Below are 13,514 nucleotides of genomic sequence, written 5' to 3'. Positions count from 1 at the left end.
GAAACATTCTAATTTGCCGCTACTTTTGAGTAGTTAAATTTCTTCTTCAATATTTTTAAGCATATAAACTACTAAGCACTAAATACTCTTGCTACCCTTCCCCCAAAAAAGTGCCTTCCCATATTCATGTATTTTTCTTATGAGTGTTTTTCACTGAGTTTAATACAACAGTTTGAGTAACAGGGACATGCAGCTATTCATTAGAACAGGAAACAAATCAGTTCTACATGTGAACTGTGCCATGATCATTTGTAAAGGATAAGAAAATAGTTGTTGAATGTAGAAATAAGATTGGTATTTCATAGGAATATCAATTAATACTCATTATGTTTCTCAACTCTGCTAAAATTGATATCAATGTATTTATGTATCTTAGATGATTTTTGTCTTGCTAAAATATCTTGTTGTTTAAAATATAGTATCCCTGGTATTATCAGAGGTTTATAAAAGATAAAACTTGACAGGAAGATTCTTTGAAACAAAGACTGCCAAGAGTACATGCTTTTCTTGTGTCGTTTCTTTGAGATGAGCTTGTGACCTGATATTGCACCTTTACTCTTTTCCTTTGTCAAAGTCAAAAGAAAGTGATCAAGGGATGTTTGACTTAAACCAAAAAGGGGTCATGCTTTTCCCAAGGGAATCAAGTCTGAGACAACAGTTTTCTGTTCAATATCCTCCTCTATGTACTAACTTGTCAAATACAACGGATGCTATAACTAGAAGGGCAACATCATAATTAATTTCAAAGTACGCACCCCAGGCTCTTGGAAATAAAAAATGCACTATAGGGAATAGGCTTATAGAGACTCTGCCAGTATTTATGAATACTATATTCTGCGAAACTAAAACAAGTGAGAAAAAGATGCATTAATTCTTAGAAATAAATCAGCCCCAACACAAATTCCTTTTCCACTCAGAAATGAGAAGAAGTCTTACAAAAATGTAAAATCAGAGAATACAAATTCAGATCAGTCAGTGATGTCTTAAGGTTTTATTACTCCAAATTAAGAGGTGCTTAAAAGTCAAAAATAGTGTGGAATTCAAAACAATCCAAGATGTCTTTCATGCCACTTCTATTTGTTTAGTATCTGCTATGTATCAGAAATTACACGAGGCATTAGAGACACAGTCATGAATAAAATAAAGATGAAGATAAAACTGAGCAAATGTACATCATTTGAGACTAACCATCACATGAAAAGATAAAAACAAGGGCATTGAAGGCACAGTTCACTTCCAAGTAATAAATTTGTGTTCTTCCTTAGTCTATTTTCTTCATTTTAATCCATTATTATAGTTTTCAAGGTGAAGAGGTAGAAGATAATTAATAAAATGTAGAAATAAGGCCAGAAAGATAGCACAGTGAGTAGAGGCACCTGCCACCATAGCTGATATCCTAAGGTTAATGGTACGACTCCATGGTAGAAGGAGAAAACTGACTTTCATAAATAGTTCTCTAACCTCCACACATGGCGTGTAGCACACTTCCCAAGCACTGAGTAGCTGAATAAAAATTAACATATAAAAATCACTGTATAATAAATGATATTTAAAAAGAACAGTGACATCAGATAAAATATAGGAAAAGGTGCTATGTAATATGTAGTCCAGTAATCTTTTCAGAACTACTGAGACAGCAGCAATGATCTTAGCTAATATAACAAATAGAAGGTAGGCATTCAACTATGGAGTAGGATACCCCTACCTGAATTTGGTGAAACAGAGACAAAAACATAACCATTTATCACTTATGATATCAATATGATGATCCAAACAAAGTAATGCAATTACTACGTTATACAGATGTGATTAGAAATTATTTTCAGGGCAACAAAGGGGCATTCCTATGATGTTAAGTTGGAATGTAATGCAGTCTAACTCAAAACTTGTCTTGGCTATGTAATTTAAGTGTAAAATTAGAAACTCTAAGAGTTCACCTTCTATGATCATTAAGAGTCTGACAACCTAAAGAAGATCCATGGAGTGAGAGTTATACTTCATTTCAAAGACATTTCAAGTATGTTAACTCACCTGGGAAATACTTGAAAATTTTGATCAAAGGTAAATTGAAGGCTTTGTTAGTTTTCAAAAGATTGCTAGTTTGTTGAGCAAGGCAAAAGTAGGGCGTGTGGAAAACGGGCTGTTGAAGCATGTAGGTGAAGTGTGGTAGCCAGGAGACACTGAGTCCACGGGTGTTTTAGAATTAGTAGTAAGATTTCCAGAAGATGCGATGGCTGACCTTATCAAAGAGGTGAGCTGTGAATAATTCCCAGGTTGTTTTCATTTCTCACTGAGGACAATGAAATGTTAAAAGGAGATGGTATTGAGACACAAATTTGGGTAAAATATTGTTTATATTTTGTTTTTTAATAAGATATGTGCCTTAATTATCAAGTAATTTTTAAATAGTGAAGTATTAAAGAAAATAACAGCCTCAGCCTCAGTAAATAGATAGAATTCACATTATATTTGTTTACTAAGTCTATTAAGTGGTGTATTTTTCAGTCATGTATGCCTAAGCTATACAGACAGTTTCTGGCGAACAATAAACTATATACAAAATTCATTTTATTTCTCTGTTTGCAAATTTGTACATAGTCTGTGAGAAATTTATCAGCTGCTCACTCAATTTTCTAAAGTTATTAGTGAAACCAGTAAAATGTCTTTTTTTCTGATCAGTATTATTGTTATGTTAAATGTAGTGAAATAAGCCACTTATTTATGACCAGTCAATGTAAACCCAACGTATTATGATATACTTTCTTAAGTCCAGGGAATTACCTAAATATTATATGGGAAGTTGTCACATACCCTTATCTCAACCTTTGATTCTGAATGCCCCTAAATATGCAGACTCCATAAAGATTCTAAATTCAGATAGCAATTTTTCTGAGTGTGAATGATGCTCAAGTATAAGTGAGTGTTCTCATGAAGTGATTCCATACAAACAGAATGCTTCCTGAATTATATATGTATACTCATCTCATCTTCCTGTTTTATATAACAAGGGAATGGATCAATCATACCACATTAGCTCAGAACAAAGTGGCCATATGTTGCAGAGCCTATCTTTAGATAAACAACTCTACCCACCTTCTTACTTTATAGTTTACATATATTCTCCAACCTAATTCTATCTGTTAGTTCAAGTAGTATGCAGCACTGTATCGAGTGGATCAAAGTCAGTTTATTCATGAAACACTTTGGATCATTTAAAACTTGTTAATCAGCTAACTTGAAGCAAGAAAAAATGTGTTCCAGAATCTCAGCAAACAGGTACACTGATGAGATTTCTGTGTCTCTTCTGACATTATTCTAGCAATAGTTTTCTGCAAAGATCATGTGCAGAGTAATATAATGATAATGAAAGATTTGATGATGACCATCACTATTTATCAATCTGAAAGCATTTGATTCTTCTATCATCTTGGTTTATGTATTTCAGAATGCCAGGTGTTTAGTAGTTGAGTTCATATGATTCTATGTGTTACTTATATTTATTGTCACGAACTAAAAATATAGACCTCCAGTGCCTCACATTTTATGATTTATATTTATTCTGAGAGAAAGTAACATTATCTTCAAAAAGATGAATTCAAAGCTTTGTACTTCAGAATTCCCTCATTTTGTTTGTTCCATGCATAACCATCTTTAAATCCATTTAAACTCTAACTTCATGGTGTACAGACATTCAAATGTATGTCTTGATTATATGCATATGAATTATATAATTGAGAGGCATGATAGAAACTGTAGATTTTTAATGTTTTTCTTATTTTTCAATGGTAACCTTATAAAACACCATATATATTCCATATGTTTGAGTAGTTGTCATACAATTTTGTAAACCCTTCATCATTAATTGTGGTGTTACAACTCCCTAATATGCACACAAGCATCTCTGTCTCTACTTGTTACTTTTATAGTCTCTAAGATGAATATAGTCTCTAAGATAAAGTACCTCTTACTTTTTATTTATATTATACCAGTTGCACTGAAGCATAACAAACATAAAGTTTTGTAAAATCAAGAAATATGCTGTGACTCATTAGTGAATATGTCCTCTGTGAAATGATTACAGCCATCAATTTGGAATTATGTATCTATCACTACTAACAATTTGTCTGAGTTTGGTAAGAATAGAGTGTAGAATCCCTATATGACAGAGCAAGAGGGTGGATAGAACATTATAAATCAGGCTACAGATAAATTACACTGGATTTTCACAAAGTTAGATACCTGAGAACATTCAGTCTTAAATGGAATGTCTCCCATCAGGGCCCAGGAAACCCTGTGGAAAAGGAACTGGAAAGAATGTAAGAGTCATAGCGGATAGAGGATACTAGGAGAACAAGGCCCTTTAAATTAAACTGAGCAAAGCTCCTATGCACTCACAGAGGCTGAGGCAGCATGCACAGAGCCTTCACAGGTCTCTGCAGGTCCTCCGTGCATATATTATGGCTTCCAGTTTAGTGTTTTTATGGGGATCCTAAATGTTTGAACCAGTAGGTCTCTGGCTCCTAAGCCTTACACTATTAACTATCATGAGAAAGTCAGGCCTATGGAATTTATTCACTGTATTCTGTTAGTATCTTTACACCAACATCAAGCCAACCTGCATACTTCCTTTGTCACCCACCAGTGATCATTCTATTTGAATCGACATCACTCTATTCTATATATCTGTTTTCCTTTTAACTATAGATTCATGTTAAAATCTTTATTCTCAGGAGAAAGACATTTTCAGGAAAACTTAAAAAAATAAAAGTTTGAGAATGAATAGCATACTACATGTAATTTAAAGAGACTACCCTTATTAATATTATAGTATTACCCTCCTGAATGCTTTCTAGCAATATATACACATGCATGCCAGATATAACAAACATAATTTTCACAGACCACAAGCTGAAAAAGAAAAAAAACTCTATATCTAATTTTATCTGTATCATGTTTCTTGAAATCTTCAGTACTTTGAAGGTATAAGAAATCAGGAACTGGCCTATCTCATTTTGAGATACTAATAAACATGTGATTTGGCACTATTTGCCCATATGTAAGTGTGTGTGTGTGTGTGTGTGTGTGTGTGTGTGTGTGTGTTCATTGGTGCAACATTTAAATCATTTAAATTTTGCTACCTTATACTTTTGGTAAAGTTCATATGATGTGGGTGAATTTAAAGAACAATAAATGCTGTGAGCTCTCAAAGTACATTTAGAAAATATTTTGGAATGGATAAGTTGTTCTTTAGCAAATATGCTATCCTTTGTTTTATTTTTAGACATGAAATATTTGCTAGAATTGAGTTTTTAATAAATTGAAAAATCTGATAGTATGTACTTTTACATATCTCTAGTTGAATTAAATGTAAGTGCTAATTTTGGTTGTAGTAACTGTTTATATTTCATGAGGAATTATAAGTTTTTCAAAGAGAAAAGTATTGTGTCAATGAAAACTTTCATGGGGCTCTCTTGAAACCTTCTTTTAAGTTCCACCTGCAATTTCCAAAAGAAAAGAAGTGAACTCTCCTACATGAAAGTGTACTCTACAAAGAGCTACATGCTCTCTTTCCACATTTTGGTACAAGTGGCCTCAATATATTCAATAAACAGACTTTAAAAGTAGTTTCATTTACTGGAAACAAGGTAATTTTCTTGGAACATTAGAAATCCCTTCTAACAGAACATCTTTAACTTACATGTGCTTTTTTGTGTGTGAGAAGCACTTTTTCTTAATGGATACTTGCTCACAAAGTTTTAGTGTAGTTTTCATGGCCAGAGAAAGCAGGTCAATAGACAAATAATGATGAATCTTGAGTATCAAGTCAATGCATTTCCATTTCAGCGGTCTCTGCCCCTGTCTGAAGGAAGACCATAGTTCCAATAAGTCAACACACAAATTCATTATACACATTCTATAATAAGGAAAAGTCTTTGTATTTCAAGTGCTCTAACATGCATAGATCAAGTCAGTTTTAGGCTACTTATTGCTTTACTAAAATAAATAATTAGGAGGTGCATATATAACAAATTCAGTTTATTTGAGAAGTTAGAAGCTGATTTCAGAAGTTCATTAAGTTGATAGTTAAACATTTTAAAAATATATTCTCTGTAAATAGGCATTTATGTATAGAACAGACTAATTTATTTCGTTTTGTTATAACAATATAAAAGATAGTTTATAAACCCAATTGGAGAACAACAAAGCAGCTATGGAACTCTTAATGTACATCTCCAGCTATGTGTAGTGCATGCAATGTCATTAAGAGAATATAGGCCACTAAAAATGACAATTTATTTGATGCCCTATATAGGTCAGTGTCCTGGCTTATCTTATGTCATCTTGACAGACAAACTAGAGGAAACTCTGAAAATAAGGAAACTCAGTAATGAAAATGCCTCTATCACATCTGGCTGTAAAGCATTTTATTAATTAGCGATTGATAGGGAAGGATCCAGTCCCATAGTAGATATTTCCATCCCTGGGCTCTTGTTCCAAAGTTCCACCTTACAGGTTTCTTCCCTGCTTGAGTTCCTGTCCTGACTTCCTGATGATAAGGAGCAATATGGAAGCATAAGCAAAATAATTACTTTCCTCTTGAACTTGCTATGATGTTTCATTGCAGTAATAGAAACCCTTACTAAGACAATCAGTTAATCTGTAGTAAGAAATGATATGCAATAATTCATACTACTTACAAAGTTTCTGAGTTTGCACAAGTGCTCATAGTGTGGTTGTGTGTCAGATATAGATAGATTTATAGGGAGAGAGAGTGAGAGAGAGAGAGAGAGAGAGAGAGAGAGAGAGAGAGAGAGAGAGAGAGAGAGAGATTATAATTGGATGTTTTAGGTTTGAATCTGAAATTTAGTTCTACTATATTTTAGCACTGCAGAATACTCAATATACTAATGGAAATTATTCTGAACCAAGATTTATCTTGGGTATTGGTAATATTTGTTCATGTATGCATAGCCTGGCATGGAGAAGTTTTTTGCATGGCCACAGATATAGGAAGCCATGAAGCAAGCAAATGTTAAGTTGCAATATGAAGGCATTGAACAAGTTGTTTGAGCCATCATTAATTCTATCATGGGGAAGGTCACAATATCAGACCATCAATGTATTTGTCAATCTATATACATTTTCTAAAGTAGAAAATATCTTCTCTGCTATATAATCAAATCATTCTCTTCATATTCCTTGGACACAAAGCTAAAGACTCTCAGATGTTAGTCGGTCATTCCTCAAGGGTTCTGAAAATTAAAGTTGAAGTGTTGACAGAGATTTAGGTTAATTATTCCCTTCTCTGCTTTTTTCCTCCAGTAAAGACAATAAGAAATAAGATCAATGTGATACATCTAGCTTATGCACCCCAGTATTTCTGATGTAGTTTTATGAATAGGATTCTAGACAAAAGAAATCGGAAGAAGTAACAGTGTCCTCCTTGTGTAGTTTACAATGTTGCTCCCCTCATTGGTGAAAAAAAGTATTAGGAAGAATTGTAATGGGGAAGCTGTTAAACTGAGAAATACCTGTTTTCTGTATATTATTTCTTATTCTGGTTTGCTTTATATATTTTCCTTGTTTTAAAGAATGAAAATTTCTTGGATTCCTTAAAAAATGAAATATTATTTGAAACATTTCAAACATAAAAACCCCGAGATAATCAAAATAGTGCAGATGGAACTATTCAATGATAAAAAGAGAGTATGCATCCATTTTTGTTTCTATTGTGAGTGTATTAAAAACAGTGACTTAATAGCTGCCTCTTAATTTTCAAGTTCACCTTTTTAAAGTCCTGCATTAAAAACTTGTTCTGCTTTCAGGCTTCTCTGTAAAACAGCACTAAGAGCTCCCTAAAAACCTGTGTCTGTTTGAAACTAGCAAAATCAAAAGCAAGGTACAACCATGTAATCAAAAACCAATTCACACCAACAACCTCAGTTCAGACTATATTACTGCATGCTGAAATCTTTTTCCCCACTGTGTAGCTCTTTCTGGACATTAATCTAGAAAATAAGAAGTATATATCAGTGTCATAATTGTACAAATATGTGTTTGTGCATGTCTCAGAAAATCTGCATGTGTATGTGTGCATGTGTGTATCACTCTGTTGCCAACTCTTGCTTGAGAGGTGTTTTCGTTTACATTAATAGATGATCTCTCAATTTAAGTCATAATTATGAAGTCACTGAAAAATTGAGGGCTTCTTTTTTTGTACTTATTTTTTTTATTAATATTTTTTTTATTTTCCATTTTAAATTTAGATAAGAAACAAGGTTGCTTCACAAGTCAGTACGAGGTCCCTCTCCCTTTCCCTCCCCTCCTCCCGTGCCCTCCCCCCCATCCCCCCCGTTATCCCCTCATTCCCCCAGGGAGAGTGAGGCCCTCCATGGGGGTGTCCATAGTCTGTCATTTCATATAGGGCAGGGCCTAGACCCTTCCCCAAGAGTTCAGGGTGAGAGTGCACCTCACATTGTTCTATGGGAGTCCAGAGTCCGTGTGTATACTTGGGATGGGTACTGATCTGCTGTCCAAGGCTCAATAGATTACCTAGGCCTCCTCACTGACACCCAGATTCAGGGGCTTCTTTAGTTTATTTACTATCCTTCTTTCTCACTGTATTTTGGAATGAGTTTTTTGAAATAATTATAATTAAGCTATGATTATCAACACAAAAATATTCAGACTCATGGGAATTTCTCTTTTATATTTATTAATCTTGAAATCATGTCTTAGTTCTTCTTGTGCCCCATGAGAATGAGCACATTATACCATTGAGTTTCCTCTCAGATCTCCCTTCAAGTTCTACCCCTAATTGGTACAGAACACTTCCTGAACATATCACCAATAGCACAGACATTAAGATTGAACAATAGTAAATGGGACCTCTTGAAACTGAGAAGCTTCTGTAGGGCAAAGGACACAGTCAGCATGACAGAAAGGCAACCCATAGAATGGGAAAAAATTTTCAAATCCCCATTTCTTACAGAGGGCTGATTTCCAGAATATACAATGAATTTAAGACACTAGCTACTAAAACACCAAACAATCCAATTAAAAAGTGGAGTGCAGATATAGAGAATTCTCGATATTTTCTCATAAAAAATACATACCTGTGCTGGGTGTTGGTGGCACATGCCTTTAATCCCAGCACTTGGGAGGCACAGGCAAGCAGATCTCTGTGAGTTCGAGGCCAGCCCGGTTTACAGAGCAAGTTCCAGGACAGCCTCCAATATACTACAGGGAAACCCTGTCTGGAAAACACACACACACACACACACACACACACACACACACAAAACCAGAAAAAAATATAGCTGTATGCTAACTCCTAAATCAGCTTTCAGTCATAATCAGTTTCATTGTGTTTCTGCTCTGTAGAAATACAAATTCCTTTTCTAGCCATTTCCTGGGAACTGTACTACACACTGTGCTATTTAGAAAAGTCATTCCTTTTTTTCTGTAAATCTTGTTCTTTGACTTAAGTTCTAGCACTTAAGTACACAATAGAAATACTCTTCTAGAATCAAAGTCAGCATGTTCTCTGTGACAATATATGTACTTGGCCTAGCAGATTACTTTATCCCTTAAGGTTAATAGGATGAATAACAAATACATATTATAATAGCTAAATGACTGAGACTGTCTTTATTGTAATTAGGAGATTGTTGTGAGATATATGTGACATCAAAGTGGTGGTAGGGGAAGGATGGGACCCAACAAGAGGTGGGAGGGAAACATGGGGTAGAATGGCAGGAGCAGGGAATGAATGCATAAGAATGAAAAATGTTTTGTTGAAATACAGAGAAATCTAACCGTAATGATTGTCTTATGGGAATGAATCATCTCACCTGCTTTATAGACTTTCAAAAGTAACAAGATATAACAAGAAAAAAAAACTAAAATGAAGACAACCACTGGATAGAGGTTGGTATGCCTTTCCATACTGAGGAGTCTTTATGGCTGAAGGTAACATTTTTGGCTCTAGGTTTACTCTGTCCTCTTTTTGCTGTTCTTATGTAGAGAAATCTCTGATACTACTGTCTGGGGATATTGTGAAAATCCATGGATGGCCCCACGTTATGACCATATTGTAGATTTATGAGTTGCTCTCATGTTTCAGTTTCTCCAGGCTTTAAATGAGGCAAACAATATCAAAAAACCTGTTATTTTAACTATTTAGCATATTTTAACACATAAAAATACTCAATATACAACATATTTGGCTGCTGACAAGCACTGTGAGGAAACTTACTTTTATTTATTTATTTTTTAATTTTTAAAAAAAATTTTTGAGATAGGGTTCCTCTGTACTGTTTTGGAGACTGTCCTGGAACTCGCTCTGTAGACCAGGCTGGCCTTGAACTCACAGAGATCCGCCTGCCTCTGCCTCACGAGTGCTAGGATTAAAGGCATGTGTCACCAACGCCCGGCTTACTTTTAAATTATAGTTTATTAGCTGTTTGTGTGAATATGCATGTGATACTGCATATTATATGTGTGTGAATGCATAGGGAGACTGGAACTGGGCATTACATTCCCTGATGCTAGAACTGTAGGAGGCTGTGAGCCACCAGATGTGAGTGTTGGATAGCAAACTTAAGTATTTTGAAAAATGTGAATGGGCTCTTAACTGTTGAGCCCTCTCTCCGGGTTCTGAAAATTATTTCTAGTAGAATGAAATAGGGCTGAAGATAAATCCCAATGGGATGCAGTTTGCCTCACATAAACCCTAGCTAATCCACCTCCACATAGACAAAAATGGAGTAGGAAAAAAAGAGATAAAATTAGTAAAACTACAAGATATTCATATTCAGAATTATAGCTGTCAGTCACTTCTCTCTGATGTAAGTAGGCCCTGTAAACCCTGATTAGGTCATTATGTATGTAAGAAAGTGAACAGAAAGTCTGTTTCCCCTTCCAATTAAGAATGCAGATTGAAGCATCTAATTAAAATCAAGACCACTTCCCTATTTTTGAGTAAAACCAGATTTGAGGTAAGATACTACCTTTTTGCTTTTAGTTCTTTTCTTTTGGCCTGGGGTTCACCTTGTGTGTCTAGGTAATTTTTTCTTGGGTGGCGGGTGGGAAGGGAGGATTCTCTTTAACAATGGACTGTGAGTAGAGACTTTTTTTTAGGAAATTTCTTCACTTTTTCTAGTATGTTAATGATGTAGTAATTAAATCATGAAGCCTTAGTGTTGCTGAGGAAAAGGGGCAAATGTAGTGTGAGCAGCATTCTTGTTGCTTGTTCAAAAGTAGCTTAATTAGCTGATCATCCCAGAGACTCATAAGCCAAAGTTAGATAATTGGTCTGAAGGTGGAAAGAATCGACTTCCTTGAAAAAAAATATGCATATTTAGAGAAGTACCTTAATTCCTCTGATCATTATGAGGACCTTGTAATGTGAATGAACAGTGGTCCATGCAGATGTGTATAATTGCCTTGATATGTTTTAATATTTCTGCTTTGTATCTCATGCCTTTGCTTTTATATTTTCATGATGAAATACAGAGTAGTCTATTCCTTACACTTCTAACATAAATCTAAGGTATCTATGTGCATCTATTGGTTAGAAAATAATACTCTATTCCATCTTAGGTCAATGTGAGATTCATAGCAATGTAGATACCTTTGTGATCCGGAGGGAAAGGTGGGAACAATTTTCTAAGTAATATTTAACTAAGATTTTTTTATTTTTAATAATATAATAGGTAAAGGAAAAGTGCATATGTTTTTCCTGTTATGACTGGTTACCCAAATGCAAGATTTTATGTCTCTTGTATTTGATGCTTTACTTTGTTAATAAATTGTTTATCAGAGAGAAATGAAGTGAAAAATTGAGTGAAAGAGAGAGAACGTATAAGAATGTATATTATCCGAAATCTGAAAACCTTTAAACAAGTTATCATGATGGGAAATCTTAATTCTCAGAAGAATCCTTACGTTTGAATGAGAACTAGTTTATGTTATTATATATATACATATATATATATACTTATATACAATGCATATTTCTATCCAGAGTATACCATTGTTGGAGCACTGGTTAAAATGAGGGCATTTTAATAGAAATTATATAATAGTTACTCAGAAATGCATGGTTTATGATGTGAAGACCAAGCAGTGAGATTATAATGTGGCATGAATATCTCCAACCTATGCATTAACAAAGTGATAAGAAAATGGAAGAAGAAACAGTATCATTTATGACTGATGTGTGAACTTAAAAGAACCTAAAACTCTGACTTCCTCATATATATGTTGACTTAAAAAAGACCTGGCATAAGGCACTTGCATTTGAATAATAAGATAGTATTGAATCTATGTTTGAAACTCAGATGATTGTATCCTGTTTAATCTTTCCTACTTCATTTGCATTAACACTGCAATTTAGTAGTATTTTAAAATATATTCTTGATAATTTTGAAAGAAAAAGATGAACAGTTTCATGTATTTTAGGAAATGTAGGCTGCTTTATAGAAATCTGCAGTATATGAAGAAGAATCCTTGCACTCTGCAGTTTGTCTTTCCATGTGTGTATATTTATCATTAGCTCTCCCTAGTCCTCACTGTGCTAGTTATGTCAAGGCTGGAGCTTTGGGCTGCTTTTACCCTGTTCCAAAGCTACAAATAGATTTCTCACTTCAGCTTCCCTTTCTGCCAGCATCTGAATCTGATAACATGTAAAAATACTTTAGATAAACAATGCAAATCCATAGGCCATATTTACACCTGGTATTGTATGAAGTATGTGGACAGACTTGTTCATAAGCAAAACTGGATGAAAAGGCTGTCTTGTAAACGTTGAATATAAAGTCTGTTTTGTGTTGCTGGGCAATCTTGGGAAAGTTTTGCCAGGAAAAATGATCTGTGGTTTCATATGTATATTGTCTTAATCTATCTTCTGAATTTTCATTCCTTTGATTCAGAGTGTAGATTATTGGTTTGTATTTCCTCTATTCAGTCAGCATCCTTAATTCCAATCACATGAATGACAAGCAGATGAGAAAGGGGATATAGAGAGGAAAAGAGGGAGATGGAGAGAGAGAGGAAGAGAGCCTCATAAAACTAAAGTGAGAGCTGATATGAGCTAGCATACGAGTATTAGGAACCATATACAGGCCTTCTGCAGAAGAAGAAAGTGATCTTAACCATCACCAGCCTCAGATCTGCCCTGTGTAGCAGAGATTCTTGTTGTTTACTTTGAAATCAATAGCATCTTATTTACGTACCCTTATAAAACCTCTGAAATTGCAATAATTATCTCTAATTTATAAACAAAGAAATTAAGTTTCTGTAAAAAAATAGTCTGAAGAAAAATGTCATTGAAAGTATGTAGCAGAAGCCATAATTAATATATGCAACCCCCATCCATAATCTGATCAAAAGATTACCATCTTTACCCGGCATTTCTTCAAATTCAGTATCTACCTTTTTCCTACTAGTGATTACAAATTTTTAGTATAAACTTTGGCACTGGAGGGAATGGCCCCCACAGGAGACAACAG

The sequence above is a fragment of the Mesocricetus auratus genome, unplaced genomic scaffold (genome assembly GCF_017639785.1).
Source record: "Mesocricetus auratus isolate SY011 unplaced genomic scaffold, BCM_Maur_2.0 Super-Scaffold_100008, whole genome shotgun sequence".
In the NCBI taxonomy this organism is placed as follows: domain Eukaryota; kingdom Metazoa; phylum Chordata; class Mammalia; order Rodentia; family Cricetidae; genus Mesocricetus; species Mesocricetus auratus.
The sequence above is the reverse complement of the archived record's forward strand: the minus strand, read 5'-3'. Positions refer to the sequence as shown.